This window comes from Triticum dicoccoides, chromosome 4B (assembly GCF_002162155.2).
Source record: "Triticum dicoccoides isolate Atlit2015 ecotype Zavitan chromosome 4B, WEW_v2.0, whole genome shotgun sequence".
NCBI classification, from domain to species: domain Eukaryota; kingdom Viridiplantae; phylum Streptophyta; class Magnoliopsida; order Poales; family Poaceae; genus Triticum; species Triticum dicoccoides.
In genome coordinates this window covers 248992807-249010103 of record NC_041387.1, presented here as the reverse complement: position 1 = coordinate 249010103, position 17297 = coordinate 248992807, and the positions used below count along the sequence as shown (strand labels likewise).

Genomic DNA, 17297 nt, shown 5'->3' with positions numbered 1-17297 from the left:
ACATACGGTGAGAATGCTTAGTTCATGCAATTCACTCATACGAGGAAAAAATCGAGGTAAGCATCCGACAACCTCACCGGTTATGCAAGAGAAAGAAAGCCAGTGGGTAATGCAAGAACCGGCGAGCCTTGTAGAAAGACAACATTGAACAACCATCTTGGCGGTGGTTATCGAGGTTAGCCTCCTCATGCCCGCAAAGTGATATTGTTAACCTTGTCACTATCCTGCATAATTAACGACAACAATGAGCTCCGTACAAGCACATGTGAACCTGGCAAATATCCTGAGACCCGAGACATGAACAAGGCCAAGGGATGATTGCCAAAATAGTGCATATGACTATACCCAGGGTCACAAAAAGAATCAAGAGTATATGAGTCCAAGTTCTTTTGGCAAAGGACCCGAACGAAGGGAATAATATTGAAGGCGCAACACTGAAAATACATGTATGACGATTGTTGCGTGAACAACATGGTACGGATGCGCAAGATAGCCTTATTCCATATCAAATACCGGGTACATACCCCTAAGAGGTCTACTCCATCCGTAAGGACCTCATATCAAGCCTATCATCCACACGGACGTACCAGCAAAAGGAATAATCAGAATGATAAACTACAAGCCTCAAAGCATGTGCCCTCACATATGGGCATAAGTTAAAAGAATAGCCTACTATGGACAAGATTATTTTGCCAAAACACTAACAATCAATTCTGTGAATATTATCATCACAAGGTTGTACACTTTTATGTCAGTCACGACAAGAGACAGTCAAATCTTTGGTATGGATTGGATACTCAAGACGGCGAAGCCTGTCAAGATGATTCAGAAACTCCTGCGAGAAGTCAGAGTCCACCAGGAGAACTGGTATGATTCACATCACTATTTTGAACCCCGAGGACATGCATATATTTGAGCAACCCGATGCCTGGATATAAGAGGTTCCTTGTTCCCCGAGAAGATGTGTTCACAACTTTGTGGAATATTCTCGGTGCTGGAATAACAGCTCCATCGAGAATAGCTATTGAGAAGGACACGTATTCCAGTTATGATAATCTTTCGAACCTCAGCTAAGTCAGCAGATATGAAAGAAGTTGGAGCCAGTGTGAACAAGAACATATAAGGTAAGACCTATCAGAATGTCGGATACGGTGAAGCAAACCACCCCCGAGCAAGGCAGTCACATGAAATCTAGTGGGAACATAATATAAGGGAAAAGGGGAAAACCGAATTGGAAACAGTTTCCTTGAGTCAGAATATTTACGTGTTCCCTGAGCAACCAAATCTCGAGGACGAGATTTCTTTAAGGGGGGAAGGTTTGTAACACCCTGGATTTTGGCTTGTTCTTTTTCTTTTGAATTTCTTTGGATTTTGCTTTGATTTTCTTTTTCTATGGCTCTGTGGTCTGGAAACTTGGGAAGATCATCTCTTCTCACTCTTCCAATTGGCTTTCCAATCTCAAATCCATTCCTAGACCATGTCGTTTCCATATTAGCCCAATCCCAATATTCTTTTTATTGGGAATATTCCTTTTTCTAATAAAGGAATAACCATGTTTGCTCTAGGTTGTGAAGCAACCTATACTTCTATCTTGCTTTGGAGTCCCACAAAATGCTCATAAATTCTTTGGGACATGTCTTCCACAGGTATGTCAAAATCCTTCCTTGCCTAGTTCAAAAATAATTCACAAATAATCATTTCCCTATTCTGCCCTAAATGGCACTTTGAGAAGGAAGTGCCATTTATATTTACTTGTATGCCCCACACTTTTTGGACACTCATTCCTGTCCATATTAGTGCCACATGACAAAATTCAACTCCATTTGCCTAGTGAATCTTCCTCAGCAAATTTCCAAAGTTTCTGTCAGATAGAAGCCTTGGTGCAGGAAGTACTAGCTAGGAGTGTCAAAATGAGTTGAAATTTTGCAAGCTCATTAATATGCTCAAATAATAGCTCTCCTCAAAATCTGAGCTTCATTCAAGAATCCATGGGAGCTCAGCATCAAATCCTTGTTTCTGGACAGATTTTCAGGTTGTGAAACAACTATATTTTATATTGCTTCATTATTGCTGAAAATTTACCAGGACATGATCCTACCCATATAACATCCCTCCACACAATTTGGGCTCATTTCATTCACCCAATATTTCTCTATAATTTTTCTTAGTTTTTGTCCAGAGAGGACCACTCTGAAGGAAGTACCATTTTGGTATTTCAAAATGGTATGAAACTTTTACAGCGCATTCATATTCCCAAATAACTCATCTCCACAAAAATTCAGCCTAAACCAATCACTCGTGTGAGTGCTACTTAATATTTTGCATTTATGTGTAGTGTGATGAGTTGTATAGCAAGTGCTAGCTATCATCATTGCCTTGAGCTGAAAATTTGCAGAGATGATCATGTTAGTATGTGATCACTCTCAGCAATAGACTAGAGTCGATCTCCAGGCCAATCTCCCTCACTACACTCCAAACACCTTGTTGTTCCATTGTAATCTTGCAAGCTCTGGTCACATCTTGAGCCCCTGTGCTCGTTTCTTTCCTCCTTGGCATTCTTTGATGAATGACCAATCTTCCGGACATGATCTGGCCGGCCAGAGTGCATCGCGCGTGCCTGTTCACGCTGTGACTATGTTCCTGGCATGAATGTTCTCGCGCTCTGGCAAATCATGTCCCCTATTCTTGTCCGTTCCTCCTCCTCTCGAACGCTATTCGTGTCTTGGAGCTACCTCGTGATCGTGCGGTCACTTCCCTGATTATGCCCCTTCATATATCGTCATCGTCGAGTCGCCATCGACCTTGCCCGTGACCTACCGCCCCTGCCATCGCCATGTCCGCTCGCCAGCGAGCTCTAGAGCTCTTCTGAGCCCTCCCAAAGGCTATAAAGTGATGCCTCGTGCTTCTCCGCAACTCATCGACCTCCCCACCGCCGTCCTAGACCATCGCAACTCTCTGCCCACTCCTCCTTCCACCATTGCCGCCTCGATCTCCTCTTGGTTGGAGCTAGCCAAGCCTTCCCTCCACCCCCTGACCACATCACTAGAAGCCCCTCTCGCCGGTGGTCCTTCCCAGCCCCTCATCTCTGTAATGCCCCGATCTGTGTCACAGGCGACCAGAGTAGGCAGAGAGGGGATCTGGGGAAGGGGGATGAGATAAACTTGGAGAAGGGGATGAGCAGAGGAGAAAACAAAGGAGGGGAAATAGTTTACTTCTTCAGACTTGCGATACACGCCCATCTCCAGGGCTTAAGTACACACGCACACCTACTGGCTCCTGGCCCTAGCGGCTTACATGTGGGACCACACACGCTTACACTTGGCATGCCAACTGGCAGTCACACGGTGGTATGCAGCACCGGTGTGACATTCTCCCCGCCTTGAGAAACGGCCCCTTCTTCGGAGTTACTGTCTTCCCAGATTGGTGACTGTGGATAGCGACGTCGAAGAACTTCATAGTCTTCCCAGGTTGTCGACAGAGGAGTTGTGTTCCATGCCACCTGCACCTGAACCACTGGTGCGTCTCCTCTCTTCATCATCCTCCGATCCAAAATCTGAACTGGGTTAGAGTCCACTGCTGATAAGTCGACGGTTGCAGGCAGTTCGGAGAACACTGGTGTATAATTGGGTGTGAACGGCTTCAGCTGGGACACATGGAATACAGGGTGAATGCGACTGTCGGGCGGCAGCTCCAGCTTGTATGCCGAGGGACCAATTTTGGCGCTGATGGTGAATGGTCCGAAGAACTTGAACGCCAGCTTGGCGCACGGGCGGCTGGCCACCGATTTCTGCACATAGGGTTGCAGTTTCAGCAGTACTTGCTCCCCAACCTAAAAGACGCGCTCAGTGCGGTTTCTGTCTGCAAACTTTTTGTACTTCTGTTGCACCCGGGTCAACTGTGCCTGCAAGTTTTCCTTGTGCAGTGCCCAATCCCACTGCTCCCCTTCCGGCAATGATGCTTGTGTTGCCGGCCATGTTGCCATGCTGCCCTCGTTGGCATCCACCCCATACAGAGCCTTGAACGGAGAGCAACCCAGAGAAGAGTGGAAAGAGGAGTTGTACCAGAATTCTGCAAAGGGCAGCCAGCGACACCATTGCGTGGGAGTGTCGTGAACAGCGCAGCGCAAGTACATCTCCATGCACTGGTTCACGCGCTCGCTTTGTCCGTCCGTCTGGGGGTGATAGGCAGTGGAGTAGAGGAGCTTGGTGCCCGCGCTGGCTAGCAGTTCCCGCCAAAGCACGCTGGTGAACACTTTGTCGCGGTCGGAGACGATGGAGGAGGGGATGCCGTGCAGCTTGACGATGTTGTCCCAGAACACTCTTGCCACTCGTGTCGCCGTGAATGGGTGTCGCAGCGGCACAAAGTGTGCAAGCTTGGTGAAGCGGTCGACAACCACCATGATCGTGTCATACCCTTCGGACTTGGGCAAGCCCTCGACGAAGTCCATTGTCAGATCACGCCACGGGGCTGTCGGAATGGGCAGGGGTGCCAACTTGCCTGCTGGTTTATGCAATTCATGCTTCGCCTGTTGACAAATCTGGCACTGCCGCACATAATCTTCAACATCATGTTTCAGACCCTTCCACTCAAACAGCTTCTTGACTCGGTGGTAAGTTGCTGTCGAGCCAGAATGGCCCCCCACGGCACTGTCATGCAGAGCGCTGATCAGTTTGGTGCGCAGGGTTGTGTTTGCGCCGATCCACAGCCACCCGCGACGGCGAATGACTCCACGGTACAGCTCGTACTCCTCGTCGTCCGGACTGTGCAGCGCGAGCTGCTGAATCTTTTCCTGGGCATCTGGATCCGTGGCATATGAATTGGCCACTTCCTGAATCCATGTTGGCTGGCAGAGGGACAGAGCATTGGCGCTGTAGTGACTGCCCACGCGAGAGAGAGCATCCGCCGCGCTGTTGTCGACGCCCTTCTTGTACTGGAACTTGAATTGGAGGCCGACCAATTTGGACATGGCGCGGCGCTGGACATCGGTCACCAGATGCTGGTCCCCAAGCGTGCATAAGCTTTTGTGGTCCGTGACAATGGTGAACGGCCCGCGTTGCAGGTAAGAGCGCCATTTGTCCACGGCCATCATGACGGCCAAGAACTCTTTCTCGTAGGTGGAGAGCTTCTGGTTCTTCACGCCCAACGCCTTGCTGTAGTATGCGATGGGGTGGCCGTCTTGGACGAGCACGGCACCGATGCCGGTGTCGCAGGCGTCGGTTTCGATGGAGAATGGCTTGTCGAAGTCAGGAAGGGCGAGCACCGGCGTGGTCACCATCGCCTTCTTGAGCGTGTCGAACGCGAGCTGCGCCGACTCGGGCCATGCAAAGCCTTTCTTGGTGAGCTGTTGGGTTAGCGGCTTGGCAATGATCCCGTAGTGGGGAACGAACTTGCGGTAATAGCCGGTGAGCCCCAGAAAGCCACGGAGCTCGGTGGCGTTGGTTGGAGTAGGCCACTGCGCCATGGCGTCTGTCTTCTCAGCATCAGTCGCGACGCCCTGCTTGGAGATGACGTGACCCAGATAATCAATGTGATCTTGCGCGAACGAGCACTTGGACATCTTGGCATATAGCTGGTGCTCGCGGAGCAAGTTGAGGACGATGCGGAGATGTTCCAAATGGTCCTCGAGTGTCTCACTGAAAACAAGGATGTCGTCAAGAAAAATGATGACAAACTTACGGGTATACTTGGCGAAGATAGCGTTCATCAGGCATTGGAACGTGGCCGGAGCATTTGTCAACCCGAATGGCATGACTCTGAATTGGAAATGGCCGTGGTGAGTTTTGAATGCTGTCTTGTGTTCATCCTGTTCGCGCATGCGAATTTGATGGTAGCCTGCGCGCAGGTCAAGCTTGGAGAAGAAAGCCGCTCCGGCAAGTTCATCGAGTAGCTCGTCGACGACGGGCAAGGGAAACTTGTTCTTCACGGTCACGTCATTGAGACGCCTGTAATCCACGCAGAATCGCCAGGTGCCATCCTTCTTCTTCACAAGCAAAACTGGCGCCGCGTATGGACTGACCGAGTGCGTGATCACACCGGCGTCGAGCATTTCTTTGACCTGCCGCTCAATCTCGTCCTTTTGCAATGGAGAGTAGCGGTAGGGCCGTGTGTTTGTTGGCTGGGCTCCATCTTCCAATGTGATCGCGTGATCATACTGCCTGTGGGGAGGCAAGCTGGTGGGTGCGGTGAACACGTCGCTGAATTCTTCCAGGAGATCGTTGATGGGCGTCTGCGAGGGCTTGCGTGGTCTTGGTTTGGGGGGCTGCATCTCGACCATGGCCATTGCCCAGATATCATTGCCGGTGATCAACTTGCATAGTTCTGCCGGTTGCACCGCTGCGAGAGTGGGTGTCGACTTTGGACGAACACCTTGTAGCTTGACTGTCTCGCCCTCGTGCAGGAAGGAGATGAATTTCTCCTGCCAGTGGCAAGTCATGGGGCTGTTTTTCTCCAACCAGTCCATGCCTAGGATTCCATCGTATGCGCCTGTGTCGAGCTCGTACATCGGCGTCGAGAACGTGTGGCCCTGCATCCACCACTGGAGCTCCGAAACTTGGCGCGAGCAGGTTAGTCGGTCGCCGTTGGCCACCCGCACCTCCAATGTGGCGATCTCTTGCGTTGTCGCCCCAACGTGCTCGACGAACGACTTGTTGACGAAGCTGTGGGTGCTCCCAGAGTCCAGAAGAAGGAGCATAACTTGGTTGCCCACAAGCGCGCGGAGACGGATTGTGCTTGGCGCCTCCGAGCCATCCAGGGCGTGCGCTGATATTGTGCAACACTCTGGAGGGGGTGCTTCTTGTTGGGGTGCATCGAGCAGGTCAAGAGCGTGCACGGTGTCGTCGGTGAGCAGCTCCCCGTATGCGCCCACTTGGATGGTGAGGAGCTGGGCCTGCGTGTTGCAGCGGTGATCCCGAGTGTACCGGTCTCCGCACTTGAAGCAGAGTCCGTTGGCGCGCCGGAACTCCTTGAGTTGTCGTTCGCGCCGTAGTCGTCGGGCTGTTGGCGGGGCGTGGCCGGCGGCCGGGCGGGCACCGGTGGTGGTGGGCGGCCCTGCGGCTGCGGCCGTGGACGCGCCCTGGGCGTGTTCAGCTCCTCCTCTTGAATGCGTGCGAGAATGGACGCACGCGTGATGCTGTTGGGCGCCTGCAGTCGAACTGCTGCGCGCAACTCGTCCTTGAGGCCCAGCAAAAATTGAGTGATGAAGAATTTGTTGCTGAGAGATGGGTCGAGTGCCAGGAGATGATACATGTATGTATTGAACTCCTTGCGATACTCGCTGACCGTGCCAATCTGACGGAGCTGCAACAATTTGTGCATCTCCATCTCAAATTCGTCGACCCCGAACTCCTCTTGAATCGCAGCGCAGAAGGCATTCCAACCGAGTCCGCCATGTGTTTGGCGAAATGCCTGAAGCCAGTGAGCCGCTTGCCCTTCAATGTATAGTGTCGCCGTGGTCACCCAACTCGCGGGCGGCACATGGTAGAGGTCGAAATATGCCCGGCAGCGGTCGAGCCAGAGGTAAGGCACGCTGCCATCGAAGCGAGGGAAGTCGTGCTTCGGCGGCTTGACGTAGTGGTCACCGTGGTGCTGCTGCTGGTGGTGCGCCTCGCCGATCTGGTGGTACTGCTGGTGCTGGGATTGGACGCCGGGTTGTGGTGCTGTGGCCAACAGGGGCGGGCGCTGGTCTGAGAGGCGCGGAGACGGCGGCGGCCCATGTTGGTGTTGTGGCGCCGGGGCCTGGGGCCGCGGAGGTGGTGGTGGTGGTGGATGGAGCACGGTCGGGGCGTGCGATTCCGACGGTGAGGGCGATCTCTCCAGCGCCTTGCGAGTCTCGTCGACATCCGCCTGCGTGAGATCGACTTGCTTGGCGAGGGAGCGCAGATCTTGCGAGACTTGGGTGTTGAAGGCGATCTGCGCCTCGAGCCGCTTGTCGCTGTCGACCTTCTGTTCGTCGAGGCGCGCGAGAATCGTCTCCATCATGGCCTTGAGGCTGGTGGTGTTGTCGTCCATGGCCGCCAGCAACTGCCGGGTCTGGACGGAGGGCTTGGACGGTGCCGTCTCGCACCCTGCTAGATCGAACCCCGCCGGGGATTTTGCGTGATCTCGCCGGAGCAAGTCACACCCGAGGCGGTGGATGTTACCGATCCAAATCAGGAGGCAGCAGCGAAAAAAAAATTTGGGGCAGGATCGGAGGCTTTGATTACCAATTGTAACGCCCCGATCTGTGTCGCAGGCAACCAGAGTAGGCAGAGAGGGGATCTGGGGAAGGGGGATGAGATAAACTTGAAGAAAGGGATGAGCAGAGGAGAAAACAGAGGAGGGGAAATAGTTTACTTCTTCAGACTTGCGATACACGCCCATCTCGAGGGCTTAAGTACACACGCACACCTACTGGCTCCTGGCCCTAGCGGCTTACATGTGGGACCACACACGCTTACACTTGGCATGCCAACTGGCAGTCACACGGTGGTATGCAGCACCGGTGTGACAATCTCGCCGCCGGAGTGCCTGTGGCAGCTGCCCCCAAGTCCGGCTGCCGCCCGCCCTTGCCCTTTGTCGCCTCAAGCCGCGGCTGCCCTGGTCTTCCCCGGCGCCTACTCTCCGTCTGGACGAGTGCAACGCATCCTCCCGAGCCCGCCGGTGCCTCCCGCCCGGTCGGCCCGTTGCGGCAACGCCCCTCCGCTGCTCCCTCCTATGTTCCTGTGTGTGGCAGGGCGAGGAAGAAGACGAAGGTGAGCCAGGCAGGCCCGCGTCGCCTCAAACCCACCTGTAAGCGACCAGAAGCACGACCAAGTCAGCGTAAGTGGAGGCGCTTTCCGCGAGTATGTGTTTTCCTTTGCTATAAATGTATTCTAGTGATGATTCAGACATAAGTGCGCTTTCACTTCTCTGAAAGCCTACTGCGGCTAAGAATGCATTTCTCTATGCAGAAAGCGTATTCCATCTAAAGGTGTTTTTTGTTTTTCAGCCAGGGGCTTGTTTGTGAGGAACTTTTTACAGATTAGTCCTTGGACTTCAACCGTCCGTATCTTCGCGACCGTAACTCCGAATCAGGTGATTCCAAAGCCCATGTATTCATCTCGTCGAGCCCATTATGTTAGTACCATTTTCACTATGTTGCCACATACTAGAAATGACCATTTTTTCCTTGCCCTTATCTAGCCCCCTCCAAGAGAGAAATGTTCCGGCAAATCGTTCCGCGACTTCACCGCACTTCTTCTCGGAGAACCCATCAACCATATGCATGCCACGACAGCCACTTGCATGAGAGCCTTGTAGCAGCAATGGTTTTCAACTTGAATATTTAAATAAGTTGTGCATGTTAATATTTTGCGAATGATTCATATATGCTTGTGAACTCAAGCTCATCCTTATGCTATGGTCATTTGCATCTAGTTGGTTAATTGTTTACTTCCTAATATTATTGCCATGCTCTTGTCTAGTACTTATTTCTGATGCTAGTGGTCATGACTCATGTGAAGTGTTATTATTTGTTATACTTGTGTTGTTCATAATCATCGGTATGCCATACTCATTTGCAACTAGTTGGGTAAATGATTTATTGATGTTTACATGTATAATGACTAGCAAAAATGTCCGTGCGTTGCACCGGAAGAAAAGAATTTATCACACCACGTAAGCATAGCCTATTACACGAGTAATTCTTTAATTTATGACCCACACCAACTATTCTCAACATGAAGAATTATGCTTTCAGCCAGACCATCTTTGCAAAATGGCTAAGAAATATTTGCATTGTTTAGTTCGCGGCTTTGCTATTTTATTTCCTCCTCGTTGTGCTCTCCACTCACGATGATGGCGTACTTTTTGCCCGGTGTTAATGTGAGGCATATGTAGGACCGGGAATCTATTAGGTTAACTATTGTGACCAGCTTGCTTCAAAAATAAAAAACTATTGTGACCATTTTATTAACCAAGAACCGAAAACATGGATAGTTAATTTTCTAACTTGGGACATTTTTCCCATGGATATGTAACAATCTTCTCAAAATCTAGAATAGTTTTATCCTAAACCTAATTTTTTTCTTAAACCTAGAACATTGTCCTACTTAATTTTAATTTATACAAAGACTGCAAGTCTTGTAGGTAGAATCCTAAATTTGCAAATTAGAATAAAAATGAGGCATTCTAGTGAGCATGCATCTAATTAGATAGTATCGGGTGTAATGTAATAGTGGAGGAGACACATTCCCTCCCCTTGACCAACCTGATTATTTTCTTTATTGGTATAAGATTTCTCTTAAACCTTATAACTTATTTAAAATTACTTCATTATGAATTAGGTGTTATGCCGACCACATAAAAAATTAACCTAGAAGCTACAACAAAAAATACTCCATGATGGAGTCTTTGAATCGCAATAATGGAGCTTTACATATTGTGTTACATCTAACTTGAACAGTGGCGGCGACTAATGGATCCCTTCCAAACAACAGGAAATCAAAGATCTTGGATCTGACGAGGTGTGAATCCTGATGATGTAGCCTGAAAATAGATCACAAGCATATGGAAAAAGGATCACTAAACATCATGAGCTATTAAAAGTGTACGAGGAGAAAATCTGAAAATAACAGTCAATTATTTTATAGAACTTACACTTGTTCTTCGGAACAACTGGTAACAATCATGATGTCATATTAGAGCTTATTCAGGACATCTTTTTTACTAAAGGGAGTACTATCTTTCAGCAAAATTGTCAAACTATGTCTACACATTTAGCATACTATTATCTCTGTCGTCTCAACCTACACAGCTCTGCACCTTGTTAAAATCCTAACCGTCAAAATTTATGCCATAACAATATCTAGGACTTGGATGTTAATGGCTAAAAAGCAGTTTTGCTAAGTCCCCAGTGGTGCTGTACCAAGAATATGGTTGAGTGCTTGAATCCATCATCAGCGTCGACGATCAAAGTCGGACACTGGTCACCAGTCATGCACTGCCTCCGATTCTGAAAGTGGTGAGGATAAGCAGGCCAGACACGAAGTTTGCGGCTGTGGCCATGAGGGCGACGATCCTGTGCCCATGGTGCAGCGCCGAGCTACAGAACACTCGCACGACCTTGCCGCATCCAGCGGAGAGGGAGCACTGGTAGCGGCTTGTAGGGGATAGACATGCTCGTGGCCGGGGATCACCGGGGAAAGCGTTGGTTGGAGGTGTGTGTCGCACCCGTCGCTTATAGGAAGGAATGTACATGGAAAACTTGCTGCCGCTGAAGAATCATATGAATCAACCTACATGCCTTCACGTGAAGTGAGTAGGTTGCATCAACAAGAGAGAAATCAGATCAATAAGAGTACTAAACAGGGTGGCAGTGGTCAAGAACGGAATTTATCATCTCACCTTGACGCAACAGCTTGGTTCAGATTGGTGGCACTTCTGTAGGTAGCCGAGTCAATCCCGTGAAACCAACCTGAATGACCAAGGCACAAGAGAAAAACAGAGAGACTAAATAAGAACAATCGTCCATCCAAAACTGAATCTCTGCGTGACAAAACTGAATCTCTGCGTGAGCGTTCTTACCATGTCATGTCCGCCGGCTCGGAAGTGGATTCAGTTTCATCTGCAGTGGCATGGCCCTCCCTGGGGAGAAGCACGCGTCAGCGCCGTTCAGGCGATGGCGGCCGGGGCTGCACCTAGGAACCGATAGTAAGGGTAACTGAATGGGAGAGTGCCTCCCTGGATCTTCGCGTCCCCGAGCAGGAGCTCTGCGCCCGTGCCCGATCCAGTGCCGCCGGAGAACCAACCACCGCCGCGCCTCCCTATTCCTTTCTCCTTCCCTTCTGTGCTCTCTCCATCCCTCTCAACTCACTCTTTGCTCTCTCGGAATCGTCTAACTGCAAAAATCTTCTAAATGTGTAAACATGGTGATACTCCTAGGCTATTGGATTAGCTAGAAAAGTTAAGGCATTTGAATATTTGATAGCTCAGACCTCACAAGGCGAAAACTACTGCTAGTGAAATGCAGTGGAGACTGGAGACAGATCAATGCCCAGTGGAAGGCATGAATGAAGCTGCAAAATCAGCCGAGACTGATGCTGTCATCTGGTAAATCAACTTAGAGCACAAATGCTCAAGTGCGCAATAATCTAAGAACACTAATATATACTGCTGTCTTTCAGAGTGTCAGTAGTAAGTTTTTCAGAGCATAAAGATGGGATTTCTACACGCAATTGGATAACATCACAAAAGCCAACCTAATTGAGCTGAGCTCCCCTGTCATTCAGATCAAGGAGCACTGTCTAATCGAGTAGGAAAACAAAATGCTAGGGTGCTAATCCTATTCCCTAATTAGCATGAGGATTGAGTTGATTTAATTACCAGCGGATCTTTAATATTGCTAAGCAGCTCCTCCGCCGCCGCCGGGGCTTCATTTGTGCAGGCCATCGCAGAGGCGCGCGCGAATTGCCGTTGGACGCTCTTCCAAGCGGCCGTCCTCTTCCTCACCGTCCGGATTCTGGCCCTACCTCGCCGCCGCCTTGGCCTCGGCCACCAGGGACCGGTACTGGCGTACCCTCCACGCGAGGATCCGGCGCTTCTCCGGCCTTTGGACCACGACGTGCGCATCGTCACCGCTGCCGCTGCCGCGCCTCCTTTTGGCGCCCGGATCCCTATCGGCTGCGGTGCTCGGCTCGGCGTGGTCCGTGGGGCTGTCCCGCCCGCCGGCCGCTCCGCCTCTCTCATTGCCATGTCAAGGGCGAGCATGCGCTTGGCGGAGCCGACGACGACCGCCCCCGCCGGTGCGCGGAGGAGGATGGATCCATGTGCCCAGCCACTATAAAAAGGACCGCGGGTTGAATATACCAAACAACAGGGAGTTTTGTGCAGAAACGAAACATTTTGTCAGATCCACTTGAAATTGGACTGTGGGTTGAATACAGCTAGCTAAGCTAATCTCAGCTTGAACCGATTATCTAGCTGCTAGCCGGTATCTATATCTATATCTATATCTATACCTCTATATCTATATCTATATCTATATCTATATCTATATCTATATCTATATATACCTACTAATAAAGCAAGGTGATATTCTTAGTTTCGTCCCGCATATGATCCTACGTTACGTGAAATACACGAGGTGGTACTAATTCGTAGAGTCAAAAAGGTTCATATTGGGCAGGCCTGCGTTCCTCTCTACTTGGGCCGCCGCCTAGATCACCATATTTTCCGTCCATCCATCGCACGGGCCGACCTGAGACTAATCTGCAGTTTTTTGGCGTTTTGGGAGGAGAAAAAAAATATGTCCATTGAAGGTTCGAACTCAGAACCTCACCGGCCACACAAAAGGCCAATGCCAACCGACCTAGCATACTTTTCTGCCATACTAAATGGTTCCCCGTCTAATAGTCCCATCTTGATTTTTTAATATCAAATCCCACCAAATTATATGGATTTGCATGTTGTCTTAAATATCAGCAAGTCACCTCCAAAATCAAGAAAGAGAGGAAACAGCATTGCCAAAGGAGAGAAAATTCCATAAAGGAGGGGACATGCACGGCGCAAGCATGCTGTATTGGCTCTAATTAGAAGGATTTGTGGGCTTGGCATGACCTGATTGGATCTAATTAATTAAATGAGAGGAAGGACATGCATGACTCTAACTAAAGGAAATAATGACATGATAAAAGCATACATGCAGGACGCATATGCCGCCCTGATGGGCGTTTTGGTGAATGGCGAAACTAGCTTTTTTTTAAATCGATCTACCCCGTTGCAACGCACGGGCATTTGTGCTAGTGTTAATATAAATCATGGAGAATCATCTGATGGTTTTATGAAAAGAATATATAAAATTAAGATTTTGGTGAACAAAATATAAAATTATGATCTTGGTGAATATACAATTATGTCTTATGATCCTTATGCACATCAGTTAGACCTTTTTAGTAACAAGGCAATAAAAACTATAAAGACACATGATTTATTGGCGAGTAATAAATGTCATAAAAAATAACTTGCCATCCATTTCTAGATCTTAAACACAGGAAACACAAGAGGTAATTCATTGACCGTCTCAGACAACTTGGCACCTATATGAATATCAGACACAAAAACCGAGAAGTGTTTGCTAGCTACCCAGAACTTGCTGCCACATTTGAACAATTTGACCTCTTTTTTTTATGCGGGGAAGAACAATTTGACCGTTGACATGATAAATTTAAAGACCCTAAAAGAACACCAAACATAACACCTCTATACAGCATATATGTAGTCCAAAGAGGACAGATCAAATGGGTCGTCCACATGAGTATGTCCGCGACGTCAAGTAGCTCTGCCATGAGCACGCGAGACCATGGACAGCAGCCAGACGTCCGAGTTGATGAGGCCTGCTAGCTCCACTATTATAGCTTATATTCATTTTGAATCTCAGGTTCAGTTAGAAAATGAGATGATTAGAAAGTAAAATAAATTGTGCCATGATGCATGGTTTAGTTACCACCTCGGTACCTCCAGCCAGTTGTCCATCTGGTTAGCTCACTGCCTACGCTCCATTATTCATCACAACAGAACCTTCACAGTTTGCACACACCACCAAGGAAACTGGAGACACTTATTTTTCCTTCCATCCCTTTACTCTACTATTGATCTTGTCACTTGGCATTTAGCACTTTTCCTTTGTGAAGCAGTCGAATGATCGATAAATCAGACTGCATATAGTACCTTGTAGCTGATACTGTAGTTTGCTTTATTTTGTAGATTGGTCATTAGTGGCAAAAAATAGTGTACTAAATTCTGTATCAGTAAACACAAAATGAAATAGGTGATCGATAACATAGGGGTAAGATCTGAAAGGGATGAGTTAAGGAACCACACCAGTACACAACTCATGCTTAAAATAACTCCAAGTCATCTCCCTTATTTTAGCCTCGCCACCATCATCGGAACCACACCACTACCTCGGCACAGCCTGGTTCTTTGGTAGAAAGAACATCTTTGATTACCATTTGTTTCATTCTTCAAGGTGAGGATTTCTCTACAATTGATAGAAAAACCAACCATTGATGAAAAAAAATTAGCACAAAAATAGATCAATAAGTTTGGCATCCTACTGTGTACCTATATGGCCGCACGACAACAACTTTCCCTACCTCAATACATAATCCTCCCTTAGTCAATCTTCCTATTCATAAAAAATTACCTGTGAATAGAATTAGATCAACAAACATGGGATGTAAGAGAACACTTTCAGCTTCGCATGGGTCAAGCAAGTATCGACTGTATCGTACTGTTACCTTTCATTGTATTATGCTTTAGATCCAAGAACTCACATGCATCAACTTGATGACTTTCTTTGAAATAAGAATAGAACTCAAATGCATCAGTAGCCTTCCTCTGCTCTTGTTGTTGATGTACAATAAGAACACACAGAGTGTAAAGCCCCGTTTCAGAGACATGAAAGGACTGATAATACTGTAGTGGCATATCTCAAATAGTTATGCTGCAGGTACATCTGTACAGGACATAAATAAAGTAGAATGCTTTCAAATTTGAGTACACAACCAAATTAAAACAATTCAATATCATTATCACAAGTTGGGGTTGGTGGCATCAACAATCATTATTATGTATTACTGAAGACGATGAAATGTACAAATATCCATTCTAGAGTTCTGAATATTATCAATAATTCAGTCCCACTATTTGATATCAATTGGTTTGCAGAGGGGAGGTAGTCCTGCAGAAGATTTGCGCTAGCCCGCGAAGAAAAATCTTAACTTCAAACAAAAATACGTCTGATCCATTCTTGCCAACCAAAAGAGATATTAATCTACGGAATCAAGTATACATAAGACATAAATCAATTCAGCAACCAACATGAATCAAGTCCCTAATTCAGCAACAACTAACAGGAATTACTCAACAATCAAGAACCAGGCGAGAGGTGGACGTCATCGCCGTGCGCGTGATGGCAAAGGACCTGGCTGTTCATCCTGCCGAACCCATGCTCCACCGCCGCGGCCACATCCGCCGACGGAGCGCCATACCACGCGAACTTGGCATTGCCCTCGTCGGCGCCGCGCGCAGCGGCTAGGAGCTGGCCCTGCATCTGGAACGCCCTGGACCGGGGACCCTGCAAGACCTTGTGCATCGCCGTGATCGCCACGCCGCCTCCCACCCGGTGCTATCCCTCTGAGGAAGAGCTTCTTGACAAGTAACAACCTAGTAGAACTTGTCCGTCTCCTCCAGCCTCACTGCCTTGCCCCAAGCTGGCCGCCTTGCTGACCCTGCCGGACATAAGAAAATATGCTCAAGGGATTAAATCAAATGAGAGAATGGAAGAGGCAAATCAGGAGAGAGAGGGAGGAGATAGCAGTACATAATGAATGGATGTAGCCTTGCCATGGCAGTCTACACACCAGGCCTGCTACACGGGGAGTGCTTGAGAGAGGCAGGAGATTAGGCTAGATTGAGGACTCCACCGTGTCGCTGTTCTCGTCGGACCTCTCATCCACCCCGAACGACGCCCCATCCTCCAGCTCAGGCTCGCCCCTCTTCCTCTTCCTCCCGCTCTCTGGCACAGGGAAGAAGCAGGTCCTGCAGTCATCAATCCAGCCCATGGCGACCTCCTCGGTGGTGCCAGCATCGATGCGCACCATCCACCGGAAGTCGAACAGGAACTCCCTGCCGCCATACGCGGCCTCTGTGAGGATCAAATCAACTCGTCGACAGGATCATCACGAATTTGAGTATTTTCCAGCATAAATCAAGAGTAATTTGCGGGATACAAGGGGAATTGCGCGAGATCGGAGACCCCGTCTTGGTTTGCTAGCTAGGGTTCTACCTACTACTATGGCATATGCTTAGAATATTCATGCCGATCCTTCCCTCTCACGTGGTTTATAAGCTTCACGCCAGCTCTCGTTAAAGTACTGCTACATTTCATAACGGTGTCGACAAAACCGCTACAGGGTGAAACGCTGAGGATGAATCATAGCCGTTGATCTGTTCTGACTTCATCCGAGTCGTCGCTTCACTGAATCTCTTCTTTCTGCATCTCTTCTTTAGTAAACTCTCGGTCTGGGTCCTGACAATGCCGCCGCCATGACATTCGCCTTGTCCTCGAGGCGAAAAAGCTTGTGGCATGGGAAGGTCTTGTTGAGGAATGCTGTGTCTTCCCATGTTGCATCATCTGGAGCTAAGCTTTCCCACTGCACCAGACATTGACCCACCGGTGCTTTGTTCCTTTGTATCACACGCTTATCCAGGACTGCTACTGGTATGGTCTTAACGTAACCCTCTGGTGTCACCAAGGGCACATGAGGAAGAGGAACAAC

The 17297-nt window shown here is 48.8% G+C and overlaps 1 long non-coding RNA gene across 7 annotated transcripts; it reads right to left on the bottom strand.

Annotated features, from left to right (window-relative positions):
* Nucleotides 1-10272: 10272 nt before the first annotated feature.
* On the bottom strand, nucleotides 10273-16813 carry LOC119295908. 7 transcript variants are annotated; one of them, XR_005144492.1, is made up of 8 exons: nucleotides 16340-16813; nucleotides 15255-16247; nucleotides 15079-15160; nucleotides 14836-14995; nucleotides 11542-11855; nucleotides 11362-11431; nucleotides 10615-11260; nucleotides 10273-10503 (listed from the first exon to the last, which is right to left on the bottom strand). It is a non-coding gene; the product is annotated as an uncharacterized LOC119295908 (long non-coding RNA). The 7 variants fall into 7 exon arrangements; XR_005144495.1 differs by having other exon boundaries at nucleotides 10883-11260; XR_005144489.1 differs by lacking the exon at nucleotides 10273-10503 and having other exon boundaries at nucleotides 10581-11260.
* Nucleotides 16814-17297: the final 484 nt, after the last annotated feature.